This window comes from Mustela lutreola, chromosome 6 (genome assembly GCF_030435805.1).
Source record: "Mustela lutreola isolate mMusLut2 chromosome 6, mMusLut2.pri, whole genome shotgun sequence".
Taxonomy (NCBI): domain Eukaryota; kingdom Metazoa; phylum Chordata; class Mammalia; order Carnivora; family Mustelidae; genus Mustela; species Mustela lutreola.
The window spans coordinates 135,369,662-135,383,527 of record NC_081295.1 but is presented as its reverse complement, the minus strand read 5'-3'; the positions used below and the strand labels follow the sequence as shown (position 1 = coordinate 135,383,527).

The following is a 13,866-nucleotide window of genomic DNA, read 5'->3' as shown; positions in this document are numbered from 1 at the left end:
ATTTGCTTAAAGACCAGAACCAATCTCAACAGTACATATTGGATCAATCATACTGGCATGTGGGGCTTTTAGGCAGGACTCCAGCATCTGTGTGAGAGTCCTTGGCTCCAACTCAGTCCAGCCAATGGTTTGACCCACAGCCAGCATTTTATTTAAGCCCGTAGGACCTGCAACTAATGTTGTGAAAATAAAGCAAGCAAGTGTCCTATGGGGGGTACAGGCCAGCTCCCCAGTTTTTAATCCAGACTTTCTTAAAGAACACAGATGGACGGTGAATTGGAGCTTGGGTAGCTATAGGGGCTGCCTTCAGCTTGGATCATTCCTTAGGGGATATTTAAACCCGCATGTGAGCATGAAGTAGACCCCATCAGTCTGGCCCCCTGAGAGGAGGAGGTTTACTCTGGGCTCTGAGGACATTTGCTCATGGAGAGCCTGCGGACTGAGGTCGCTGCAGACGTGAAGGGTGTCCTGGGCCTGCACATGTCGGTTTTGAATGAGGACTTGACTGGGCTTTGGGCCAGGAGGAAAGAGGCAGTGAGGTAGGTAGAGGGAATCAGGAGGTACATAGGTCTCTCTCCATTCTCACAGAAGGGAATCTTTAAACATCGGACTCGTGTGTTCTGTGATTTGAAGCCAATTACCTAAAGTGGCCGAGCATCTGTAAATTTCCCAGGCAGTCGTACATTTTTCTTCCAGACTTTCTTTCTTCAGTGTCCACTGGATGTGAGATTTAGTTTAGGCCAAGAGGTTGTCAAGAGAGCCCCATTCCCTTACGCCTGGCCGTGGCTTTCAGCTGGTGACTGTTCCAGATGAGCTCACGGACAGATGGTGGCAACTGGCCTGGGAACACCGATGCCAGGAGAAGTCTGTCCCTCTCATCCCACTGGGCCTGTTTCTGAAACAGAGAATTATGATGTCCCTTTCATACATTAGCTCACCCTTTTCCTGGCCAAGTATTACCTTTTGGAGATAAGCGACCTCAAGTTGGCAGCACTAGCAAGAATGGGCAGCAGTGGGGCAAATCTTTGAAACTTGTTCTGGCCAGGCAGTTCTGCCTCCCTCGGGTGGGTCTCCAGGGGCTGGCCGGGACCTCAGTGCACCCTTTCTCCTTACGGCTGGCCCATATGGGGAACTTCAGAGGTTCTCATGTCTGTGAGATGTCTTAGCTCCTTCCCCTGCTGAGTTCAGACCTGCACAAGGGTGGCGGGGAGGAGGAGGTGTCCAGAAAACAGCCTGAAAAGGTAAAGATGTGGGGTGGTCAGAGAGCGTCGGAAATGAAAGACTCCAGAGACCTCTGCCCTCCACCCTTCCTCCCTCCTCAGAGGGGCCTTCCCTGATGTCCACTCCGAATTCAGTAGCTTATTTCTCCGTTCACACTCCAATTCTTTGCATATACTTAAAAAAATTTTCAATTCTGGTAAAAAAATGCATAAAATTGTCTCAACCATGTCTGAGTGTGAAGCTCAGCTGTGTTCAGTCTATTCGCGTGGTCGGGCAACTATCAGCACCATCCATTTCCAGCTGAAATTCGCCGGTAAACACGGATGCGCCGTTGCCCTCTGCCCTTGCCCCAGCCCCTGGCCCCCGCCCTTCTGTTTTGTGTCTCAGTGAATTTGGTGACGCCAGAGACCTCCAAAAGTAGACTTATCCAGCGTGTGTCCTTTTGTGACTGGCTTATTTCACTCGGCATAATGTCCTCTGGGCTCACCCGTGTCGTAGCCTGTGTCCGACTTTCCTCTTTATGCCTGAATAGTACTCCCTTACAGGTACAGACTACGGTTTGTTTGCCCATTTGTCTGTGACAGTGTCTTGGGGCTGTTTCCACCTCCTGGGTGTCAGGAATCCCGCCGCAGTGCCCGCAGCAGCAAACACTGCTTCCAGTTCTTTGGGGCACATACCCACAAGTGGGGTTGCTGGGTCCTGCTGACGCCCCTGCTTCATCTGAGAAACAAAACAAAAGGACTGGCCTTCAAAGCCCACTCAGGCTCTGGGGTTGTATCCAACCACGCTTGGCGTAGCCAGTGGGAGCTGAGGAACAAGGGCCCTCTGAACCCCTGGCCCGCCTCCTCTCAGAAGGACCCTGAATCTCCCGTGTCTGCTTTGTTCTGAGCCCCTCCCCCGACTTTTCAGAGAAGCCAACTTTTGGAGGAGGAATAGGGAGAAATGTGTTACAAGTGGCACTTCAGAGTTCATAGATGTTGGCTCTGTTGACGGTGTCCGTGAAACAAGTGGGTGTTTCTTTTTCCTTCTCTCTCTTCAGCTGAGAGGCCTATCTGCCTCCCGCAGTGCCTGCTAAGGCCGTCTCCCAACCCCCCAGCAGCCCTTCCTGCCTGCCTCTCTCCCCTCCCCTCCTCTTCCCCCCCTTTCTGAACCTAAGGGGGGTCACTCAGCCTTGGTGATGCCGATGTCATGTTTCTAGCTAATGTTGAGCTGAGTCATTTAAAAATCCATCTTGCCAAGGAAGTAAAGACCTAGGAAAGGTTTTGGGGTTTTGGTTTTTTTCTTTTTAAGATTGTTTTTTAATTCATTCAAGTGAGAGAGAGAGAGGGCACGAGCAGGGGGAGAGTTGGAGCAGGAGAAGCAGACTCCCCACTAAGCATAGATTCCCAACGTGAAACTCACCCCAGGACGCTGAGACCAGGACCTGAGCCAAAGACAGACACTTAACTGACCGAGGCACCCAGGCGCCCCTAGGAAAGGTACTTCTAAAAACATAGTATTGCTGTCTCTTCTCCGAGTCCAGCAGGGACCGATGTTTCGGGGGAGTGTGCTCACTGGGTCAGTTAGGGTGCGAAGCGTTTAATTTGACCCCGTGCTACTTGACCTCAGGGCGGGGTCACTTGCTGTAGTGTTTTGGCAGCCTAATGGATCATTCTGTGGATGCTGTTTAGAGAAGATGGACTGAAAAAAATGAGGTGACCAGATTTGCCCTCACAGCATCCCCCACCTCTAAGGCAGCTCTCTGTCCTGGTGTTTTGCCAGGGCATGTTTTGCCCTGAGGAAAGGGGTTTCTAAAGTTTTCCATACAGGCTGGTAGCGGGTGCTCGTGTGGGCTCCCGTGTGGGCTCCCGTGTGGGCCACCGCAACTAGACGGACGGGGTGCCCTGACCTGGCCAAGCACTTGCTATGAACTTGGGGGACTTCCCCAAAGAACCCACAGACTTTTAAGGGAACCAAGACAATTGAATCCAACAATGCGGGGCAAGTCTAGTCTGTAATAAATTCAGCTGTGTGGGGCTCAGTTAAGTCAGCCATGTTTTGGAACTTTTTGTTTTACTGTGATAAAATATATACAACCTAGAATTTACCAATATAGCCATATTTAAGCATACAGCTCACTGACCTTAAGTCACTCACCCGCCTGTACGAAGTCTCCACCATCCTTCTGGGGACTTCTTCATCTTGCCAAACTGATATCCTATACCCGTTAAGCACTAACTCCCCCGCCGCCTCCCCCAGACCCTGGCACGCACCCTTGTACTTTCTGTCTCCATGAGTCTGACTCCTCCAGGTTCCTCATGTCAGTGGAATCATTCAGCATTTGTCCTTTTGTGACTGGCTTTCTTCACTTGGTTTTCAAGGTTTGGCCATGATGTAGACTGTGTCTGAAGTTCCTTGTTAAGGCTGAATAATGAATGCTCTGTGGTATGCCCACACCACATTTTGTGTAACCGTTTCTCTGGGGCTGGACGCTGGGATTTCTGCTAGTTTGGGGCTGTTGTGAGTACCGTTGCTCTGAACTTTGGCTGTCTGAGCATGGGGTTGAGGCTTTGCTTTCACTGCTTTTAGATCCATGCTCTGAAATAGAGTTGCTGGGTCACTGAGAACTCTTAACATCACTATGCCCTTTGGAGAAGATCTTTGGAGATCTGGCCTATCTTGCTGTAGGCATTAATAAGTAAAAGATGACACTGACATTGTTTCCAACAGAAGTAACAGGAGGTGACAAAGCATGGTCATAACTGAGTAATTAAGGTCCAAGTTTGAACTAGGGGGTGTGATGACAAAACCAGAAGACCTGTCTTCTAGTCTTAACTTTTTGTTTTCTTGGTAGCCTCATGTATATCCATGTTTATTCTTGGCTCTAGAGAAGTGTGTGTGTGTGTGTTTGTGTGTATTTGTGTGTTTTAAGATTTTATTTATTTATTAGAGAGAAAATGAGAGAGAGTGAGCACAGGAGGGCAGAGGGTCAGAGGGAGAAGCAGACTCCCTGCTGAGCAGGGAGCCGGACACGGAACTCAATCCCAGGACTCTGAGATCATGACCTGAGCCAAAGGCAGTCACCTAACCAACTGAGCCACCCAGGCATCCTAGAAGTGTGGTTTTTAACTGATTTTTCCCATTGCTGTGATTTAAAAGCACTCACAGCAGTTTTAGTCTAGTACTCACAGCAGTTTTAGTCTTTACTTACCTATACTTTTAAAGAATTAAACATTTTTATTTTTTATCTTTTTTTTTAAATTTTTTAGAATTAGGTATTTTTAGATACTGCCTTTGGCTCAGGTTATGATCCTGGGGTCCTGCAGTCGACCCCCACATTGGGCTCCTTGCTCCTCCGGGAGTCTGCTTCTCCCCTGCCTGCCATTCCCCTTGCTTGTGCTTGCTCTCCCCGTCTCTCTCTCTCTCTCTCTCAAATAAATAAAGAAAATCTTGAAAAAAAAATGAGAATGATAGATTAGAATCTATTATTATAACATTGACATATGGTAGGAGATTCTTTATTTTAGAGAAGGATCATGTGCTTCGCTTTGCAAAGACACCACGGAGCGTCTCTACCATCGTCAGCTAGGGCACTCACGTTTATCTGTACTAGTCACTGGTACTCATTTCAACATACAAAAAATTGAGCTACACAAAACTTTCGTGTTTCTGCCTCTCGTGGTCTATGGTCAGTAAGCATCTGTCGTATTAATGACGGGCCTGCTGACTTTGGCTTGACACCCTCTTGTCTTTGTTCACTTGTTGAAGCAGTAGGGGTGTTGGCCGTTGCTACACACATACAGGAACTGGCCGTGTTCTCAGCCCCACAGCAACCAGAGGGGACGTGAGGCTAGCCGAGTAAACCAATGTTAGCACACCAAGACAACTCTGATCATGTGTCTGCATTCCCTGGCTGAAATCCTTCAAAGGCTCCAGTTGCTTTTGGAATGAAGTACACATTTCTCACTGTGCCTCATGAGTGTGGCCCCAGGGGACCCTCGCCAGCCCTGCTTTCTCAATGCAGCACTTTGCTTGCTGGTTTCAGTTCCTTGAAAACTGCAGTCTTTTGCATCTCTGTACCCTCACACGGGCTCTTTGCTGGAGCGTTCTTTCCTGCCTTCTTCTCAGGGTGAAATTTGCTCCAGTCCTCACGAGATATGTGCCGTTTTCCATAGGGATTCTCTCTTGGCCCCAGCATCCGAGTTAGCGGACCCTCCACTGTGCGCCCGCAGCACCCTCTGGGGTCTTTCTTACCGCATCGTAGCGCTCGTGGCATTGTTTCTACTTATAAAATTCATTTGGATTCAGTATCAAGTAGACATAAAAGGGCTAATGAAATACAGGTCGGCTAGAAAAGATTCTGACACTGTGTACCTTTGTGTACTCACCAGCCAGTTCTAGAAGAGAAATATGTGGTCGTGACTTCTGAAGTGCCCTGCACAGCCCCTCCACAGCCATCCTGTCTCCCTGCTACCTTCTCACTGACCGTGAGCCTGGCTGTGCTATTCTCTTCACCCTGCTTTTCTTTATCTAATTTGCCTCGTCTTTTGGGATCCATAAATAATACAGCGTTTCATTTTGCCTGGCTTGGGGCTTTTGGTAAATCAAATCATATAGCACGTGTTTTCCTGTGCTTTTTTCCACCCCCGTGACTCCTGAGATGCATCTGTGTTGACCTTCACAGCTACAGCTCCTGGGTTTCACTGCTGTGTGACTATGCCACCATGATTTGGCCTGTCATTGCCTTTTTACATATTTCTGTGCCTTCTCCTTCCCTTAGGCCCCATCTTTATCCCAACACACAGTTTTAAATTCCCAAAGGACAAAGATTCAATTTATCTTGTTCACTGTTGTAACCTAGTATCTGGCACATAAGAAAATATTTGTGAAGCAAGCCCTATGCCCTTCGGTCTAAGGGTTTGCCTGTGGATGGTAATCAACACAACCCCATTCTTTGTTGTGGTTTTTTTTTTTGAAGATTTTATGTATGTATTTATTAGAGAGAGGGAGCGAGTGTGTGCACATGTGCACATTGGGGGAAGGGTGTGCAAGCATGCACTGGGGGAGGGGACAAGGGAGGGAAGAGAGAGAACCTTAAGCAGACTCCTGACTGAAGGAGCCTCGATGCGGGGCTCAATCTCACGACCCCGAGATCATGACCTGAGCTGAAACCAAAAGTCAGACGCTTAACCGACTGAGCCACCCAGACACCCCAGGACAACCCCCTTCTTGCTTGGCAGAGGCCTTTGCTCCCTGGACCCTCCCTTATGGCAGCACTCAGGACCAGGGCTCCGCAAACTTTTTCTGTACCAGGCCAGACAGTAACTATTTTCGGCTTTGGGGGCCATATGGTTTCTCATGTAAGTACTCAGCTGTGGAGTGTGAAAGCAGCCACAAATGATACATAAACAGATGGGCGGTCCAGTAACACTTTGTTTACAAAAATAAGCATTGGGTCAAATTTGGCCCAGAACCTATAGGGTGCCAACCTCTGCTCTACGGAACCTCCCTGGTTCTGTGTCTAGTTCTGACCAATGAGCTGTGAGCAGAACTGACACATCCCTACGGTCCAGACCGTCTAATGACCTGTTGACCAGTACTGCTGCTTGATCACTGTGGGCCTTCCAGGCAGACCCTGCCAGCCTAGTATGGACAAGGACAAACACCTTATCAGGCCCCAAGGGAAAATGATATGGTCAAGGTCAAGGTGGAAAAGTAACAACTTTCATCTTCAAGGTTGTCATGCGTGTATATAACATATAAACGATGTATGTATATAACATACAGACTGAAGGCATGGGGAAAATACTACCGTAATATTTCAGTTGCAGGCTGGGACAGAGTTTGGATCGCCACCTTGCCATCTTCCATCCCAACCCTTTCTTCCCTGGTTCCTGGCAGACCCTACAACAGAGAACTGAGAGTTGGGGTCTTAGCTCTGCCAAGCTCAGCGCATATAGCCCGATGGAGGAAAAATGCTGACTTCTACTCGTCGGGTTGAGCAGAACAGCTTCTTTGGAGAGCTCTGAGTACAAGTGGGGAACAAATGGACTGGGTCATTTTCCTTACAATAGCGTGGACCCCCGTGCATTCACGATAGGGGAGCACACCAGCAGAGCATTGCAGGGAAAGAAGGCAGCCTCGGACAGATAGATTTGAAACCTGAGTCCGTCCTGGTCCTCTCATGACTTAAGCAGGGATAGTTACACCTGCTTCACAAGATTATTGTGGAATGCAATTTGCTCATTGCAGTAGCAAATTAGTTTGAAAGAAATTTGGCTGAGGGAAGTCTGGATGATGAGGAGAAGGAAAAGAGGATTGATAGAAGCCAGTGCTCGCCAGGCACTGCCCGGCACTGTTTTAGCTCCTTGCTCCTCCTTGCACTCTTACAGTGACCTGGGGGAAGGTACTGTCACTGTCCCTAGTCACAGATGGTGAGTAAAGCGGAGAAGGCGGGTCACTTAACCAGGGCTGCTTGGTTGGTAAGTGGTGGAACCAGGATCGCTGTACAGTGTCTTCACCAGATCCCTGCTTCTCGTGGTTAGGTCCTGAGGCTCTAAGTGTGGCAGTTACACTGTTATTGGGGAATGTTCCTGAAACCCCTCACACTGAGGTGACTTGGTCAGCCCCATTTCTTTCTCCCGTAATTAACATAGAAAGTGGTCTCAAGATGTCAGCCATTTCTCTAAGGACACAGAGCAGCCGGGAAATCGTATCAGTGTCTTCCCATATGACGTGTATTTGAAACATTTTAAAAGAATGAGCCGTGCATAACAAACTGTGGATGTCATTGGTGCCTTTTGTCAGGATTTCCCTGGAGATGGGGCAGGCCCATGTGTCTAGTTCTGGCCAAGGAGCTGTGAGCGGAATGGACATGTCCCTTCCGGTCTGGAGCATTTAATTACCAAGGAGACAGCTTCGAGGCCTGTAACACATCAACCAGCAACATTCAAGATGGCGTCTGCTCTCTGAACCCGCACCCCAAGTGGCAGTGATGAGCAGAGCCCCCGCCAACCCTCAGTGGGCACACAGTATGAGCAAGAAATACACTTAGAGTGTCGTAAGGCTCTGAAATTGTGGCGAACTGATTGGAACTGCCCCAGGACATAGCTCATGCCTAACACACAAGCCTGTAGCCCTTTTCTGTCCTTACAAACAGCTCATCTGTACAATTTTTTTTTTTTAATTACTTGATGTGAGTTAGGGCTAGTGTGAGAGAATATTAGCGTTGACCTTGGGTGTGTAGAGTTTTGTAGAGAAGAAATAAGTTCCAAAATTGGGGTCCAGTTCCGTAAGACTTTTTACAAAGTCTTATACCAAAATGGCTGATTTTCTGATACTGTCAAGAAATGTTTGTTTCATTGGCAGACCCTTGTTAGGGGACGCAGATGTATAGAAATACTGTTAACCGGTAGATACAAGTTACTCCCTTGATATCCTTCCTGTCAATTCCTTGTTCCTGGGGTCCAGAGGAAGACCTTCTGCCCATGGCTGATGTAGCCCTTACAGGGGAGGTAGCTAGTGCAGGTGCTGTGTTCAACAGGATCACTCCTGTTTGCCCAAAATGATCTCTGTTCAATGGCAACATCCACCTAAATATTTCTAAAACCTGCTCAACATGTCAAGTTTGGGCAAACCATTCACCCTGTTGGCCCTGAACAGTTACCATATTGGTCACCTGTCAAGCACTGTTCCAGCCCAGAACCTGTTTTCTGTCCACTGTGTCTTGAACACTTAGGATTTCTGTATCTCTCACCTTCTCTCCCCTTATCCGTCATCATGTTTTTGATAGTCTTCTCTTTCTCTTGCTCACACACAGGCATTCTCTCTCCCTCTCCCTTGCCCCCCTCCCCCAAAGATTTAAACTGATCTTGTTCTAAGATCCCAAACTCTGGTGAAGTGTCTGCACCTTATCCGTCATTCCTAATGAACAAAACTGCAGGAACCCTTTGGAACGCTTCTGCTGGGAACCGCGAGGGACGCTGGAGCAGTCGTTAGTAATCTGAGCCCACCCAGCTGCATGACTTCAAGTGGGAATTGCATAAGTTTCTGACTTAAGCACGTCCTCCAGAGGTTTAGGCTTTCAACTTGTGTTCAAGGTGATACGGAACAGGGGTAGAATTAGTGGGAGAAATTTAATATTGAGGGAAAGGAAACATGGCAGCATTCCAGTCCCCATGAGGTATGTTTGCCTTTCTCTTTCACAGAAGCTAAAATTTCCAGAACCAAGTAGGACTGCTATCCGCCCTCTCCTCTCCCACCCCTGCGCCTGGCAAGTGCGATACCTTGAGTTCGCTGCTTGGGGTCCTTGGGTTCACTGACAGTGTCCCATAGCAAGAGAGACAATTTTCATCCTTGAAAATGAGAAGCTAACCTGATTCTGCAGGTTACCCTGAGCTTTCCCAGGGAGCATTTATTGATGTTTAAGGTGTATAGATTCTCATTAAAAAGTGGGCCTTTCCCTCAGAGGGCTTCCAATCTAGTAGATTCTAAGACATTTGCCGAGAAGAAAGAGCGTCTCTGAGGGAGAAGATACTTAAGGCCCTTTGGTAGAAGAGAAAGATGTAAATTTCTGTCCCAGTCTACACGCAGCATGAGAGAGCAGAACTTCTCTCGGAGGCCGACCAGGTATGGGAGAGCATCTCCAGGGAGCTCATTAAGGGAATCGGACTTACATCATGGAGAAAACAGCGCAGACAGGGGCAGGCTGGCAGGGGGGCCCAGGCCAGCCCGGCCTATAAAGATGGGCTTTGCTGGAGCTGCAGCTTCGGGCCCAGACTGCAGCCCAGCTCGTCCTTCCTGTTAAAACCTGCTGGGACAAGAGGTTAAGAGATGGACCTATGGTCAGAAAGAGGGTGTCTACACCCGAGTCAGAACAGAGACCTCTGAGTAACAGTCTCATGGCCCTCAGAGAGTGAAGGGAGGTCGGAGCTGTCAGGGAATATGTACAGGAAGGAGAACTGATGTCTTCTCATGCGGCCTCTTGCATGAGGAGTAATGCCAGTAATGGACGTCTATAAAAAGTTTTGTTTCAGCACCCCTCAAGTTTTGCAGGACAGAGTGCTGACACACAGCTGCGGGGTTCATATCCGGTTGGCCTTTAATTCCTGGAAGAACTGGCCACGTTCTCCCTGTGCACATCCAATGACCACAGTGACCCGTCGGCCATGTTGACCGGCACACCCCCTCCCAGCGCACCCCCTCCAGAGTGCAGGCCTGGCTGGAAGGGCTGTCTGGAGCAGCAGCAGTACCGAGTGTTAAAGAGAGTTGAAAACATGCAGGAGTTAGTGTGTGCCATCACTGATGCTTTCCAGCTAAACCGATCCCATGGAGATGTCAACCGGCGCTGACATGTGTGAATGTGTAGAAGCATTCCCGGGAGCTGCTGACCAGCAATGTCCTCAGCCAGGCAGACGGTGTATCTCCTGCTGTCGGAGGGGCTGGCAGGCCATGGGAGGACCTTGAGGTGCTCCCAGAGCAAGCGTTCTCTGCAAGAGAGAGGACCCCAGGTGTAAGGCATCCGCACCTCCTTCCCAGAGCCACTGCCCCACTTACAGGAGGTCCTGCCTATCTCAGTTGTCTCCTGACTCTTCCCCTGCCCTAGCCTCTTCCTTCGCCAGTAGGACTCGGGGCCCCAATGGGTCTTTCTAGAACACAGCATGTTCATTCTGATTCTGCAGGTTAGCTGAGTTTGTCGCAACCTGCAGTTGCAGGAACAGCCTGACTTCTCTGTTACAGTGTGGCTGCCCTAGGTGTGACCCACCCTAAAGCCAGGGGAGGGTGGGTAGCTGCCCATCCTCATGCTGCTGATGGACCAGAGAGAGGAAGAGGCATCTGGTGCAGTCTCGGCACAGTTGGTGCACTGCGGGGCAAGTGCCCCAACCAGAAGGATGGAGGCCTCCCTGGAGCAGGTGCTGTCGTAGTAGTGGGAGGGCTCTTTCACCCCTTCCCCAGGGCTCGCCTGCCTTTGGACTCCCTCTTCCTGCACCTTCTTCCCTGCACCTTCATCTGTACCCTTACTTCTACCCGAAATGCCTTTTCCTTCCATCTGCCATTTGCATTTCAAAATGCTATCTGCTTCTCATTGAGGCAAGTCAGAGGCCTTTCTTTTCTCCTTTTTTTTTTTAAGGATTTTATTTATTTGACAAGAGAGATAGAGAGAACACAGGCAGGGGGAGCAGCAGGCAGGGGGAGAGGGAGAAGCAGGCTCCCCGAGGAGCAGGGAACCTGATGTGGGGCCCAATCCTGGGACCCTGGGATCATGACCTGAGCCGAAGGCAGTCACCTGACCAACTGAGACACCCAGGCACCCCTTTTCCTCCTTTTTTAAAACATGGAGTGCTTCGTGACTTTGCCTGTCATCTTGTGCAGGGGCCACACTGATCTGCTCTGTGCCGCCCAGTTTCAGTACACGTACTGCCCAGGTGAGCACAAAAGGCCCTTTTTCTGTATAGATCCCCCAGTTCCCTGCCTCCAAGCAGGCATGAGGGCCCCTCACTCTCTGAGCCCCTGCCCTGCTTGATTTGTCTTTTGTATGATCAGCATCATTTCCGTCTCCAGCCAGCCTGCAGGGTCAGTGTGCGTCCCGCTGGGTTTTGTCCAATGGACCCAGCACAGTGTGTGTACAGTGAACTGCGGCTAAGTACACTGAACTGTATGTGACTGACACTAACATATTTGTGATACGATGCATGAATTCAAGGTCCATGCAGGGTGGCTAAGTCATGGAAACGTAGGGGCAGGGAAAGACTTGAGCGTTGAGAGCTGAGCAGGCCGTCCTGCAGGAAGGCAGACTGGAGCTATTTCATGGCAGGGATGAGATGGCACATTCTTGAGTGGAAGAAGAGCTTGGTGACAGCACCAGATGCCAGCTGCAGAGAATCAGTATGGGGACAGTGGAAGGTGGCAGGGCTGCTCAGGGCTCAAACATGGCTCCGGAAGGTCAGCTTAAGAGGAGGAACCTGGGGGAGGGGGGTGTCACTTTGCACCATGATTTGGTGCTGGCCTTACTTGGCCAGGGCACAGTGATGGTGACATGAATTGCTCAGATCAGACTGTGAAAGGATGAGGGAAGAGGAGGAGGCTGGGTGACCAGTCCTTGGTCTGGCTTCTCACTAGTGGGTGCCACTCTGAAAAGAGGGCACAGTAAACGTTTGTATTCCGAAGCCAGCTGTGGTGTTACTGCTCTGCTCTTCCTGGCACAATTGTTTAATGAAATCTGCAGAAGCGTTATTACCCCAAATGCAGTGTTTTTGCAGGGAAATAATCTGGCTCTAAAGTATTCAAAGACGAAATATAGAAAAGACTTCCTCATGCTTGCTGGAAACGGAATTGAAATACACACAGCACCAAATGAATTTATCCCCACTTTGAAACTTCCTACTTTACCAGCTACTTTAAAGGCAAATTCAAGTCCACAGAAGAGGCATGTGCTTTCCTCTAAGGGGAATATTTTAGTCAGGCTCGAGACAGTTGATAGACATTTCTGTCTGGATCCCTTCTTTCTGCCCCATTAAACCGGAAATCGGTCTTTGCCAGTAGTGACCTAATATATGTGTTCAAGGTAAGAAAACTAACTGGAAGGGGGCCGTTTAGCAACGTTGCTGAATCCTGTCATATTTAACACCGGCTTTGTATATGCAGCACAGGTACACACATCCGAGGCTCTAGGTACCCTCCCGGGAGAGACAGACCGTACACGGAGCAGTGAATGACATGCTGAAAAGAGGTTGCGTGGTAGGACTGAGCCACCCTCCCCGGAGCCCTCTCTCTGCCATCCTGGGAGCCCAGGCCCTGGCCCGCTGGCCCCCCGTGCTCCCCAGCAGTAAAGCTCCCCGCCACCGTCGTGGCGAATGGCTTAGTGGGCTGCGTCCCCGGGCAGGAAATGTGGGAAAGCAATTAGCTTCCTGAGGGTCAGTAGCTGATCCTCTGTTTCCAAACACAGAATGTGCTCAGACAGAATCAGAAGAATTAATCAGACCCAACCACAGTGGTTGTAAGCAATATTTTGACAGGGGCTGGTTTGTCTGGAAGCCGCGCGTACTGGAAATGTTAAAGGACGAATGGGGGGGATAAAGCAACTATCAACTAAATCATTTCCTCTTGGGCTTGCTTTTAAATTTTTTCTGCCTTTTTCTTTTCCTTGTAGCTCATTGCCCCTTGAAGTCTCACTTCTTACAGCTCTTAAGACTGTTTGTATTAAAACATATTTTTTGAGTGAAATAGAAAATGTCTGTATTTCCTGCCCCGACTTCCGTATTCCTGTCTGTATCGCCATGACTCCCTCGGTCCCCCGTGCCCACCTTTGACGCCCTTGCTGCTGTAATTAGTGACCAGATGCCATCCATTCTCTCTTCAGAATGGCTCTTCAACCCACAGCTCCCCTCCTTGTTCCAGCCTGAATCTGCTGGAATCCTGAAGGGTCCGAGGGGGAAGGAATGTCTGAGATGGTCGGGGCCCCCCGTGGGCTGCCCTGTCCGGGACCCTGTGTGTCTTCCCAGCAGACCTGACCCCCCCTTCAGTCTCAGGCTCTGGCCACACCTTGACCTGGGAGGCATCACATCATCTAGAAGCCTCCCCACTGTGTTCCGGGGCTCCAGCCCAGCAAGCCATCTGTCCCTTCTGTTCCCCTTTGAACCTGTCACCCTCTGGCTCACCGGCTGCCCA

General features: G+C 49.6%; 1 protein-coding gene and 1 non-coding gene across 3 annotated transcripts in view; one reads left to right on the top strand and one right to left on the bottom strand.

Annotated features, from left to right (window-relative positions):
- The window catches only part of SLC22A23 (solute carrier family 22 member 23), a 171,308-nt gene that overhangs the window by 60,230 nt on the left and 97,212 nt on the right, over positions 1 to 13,866 (top strand). The gene's annotated exons all lie outside the window — the stretch shown is intronic.
- Positions 11,528 to 11,632, bottom strand: LOC131834980 (U6 spliceosomal RNA). The gene has a single exon (XR_009355064.1). It is a non-coding gene; the product is annotated as a U6 spliceosomal RNA (small nuclear RNA).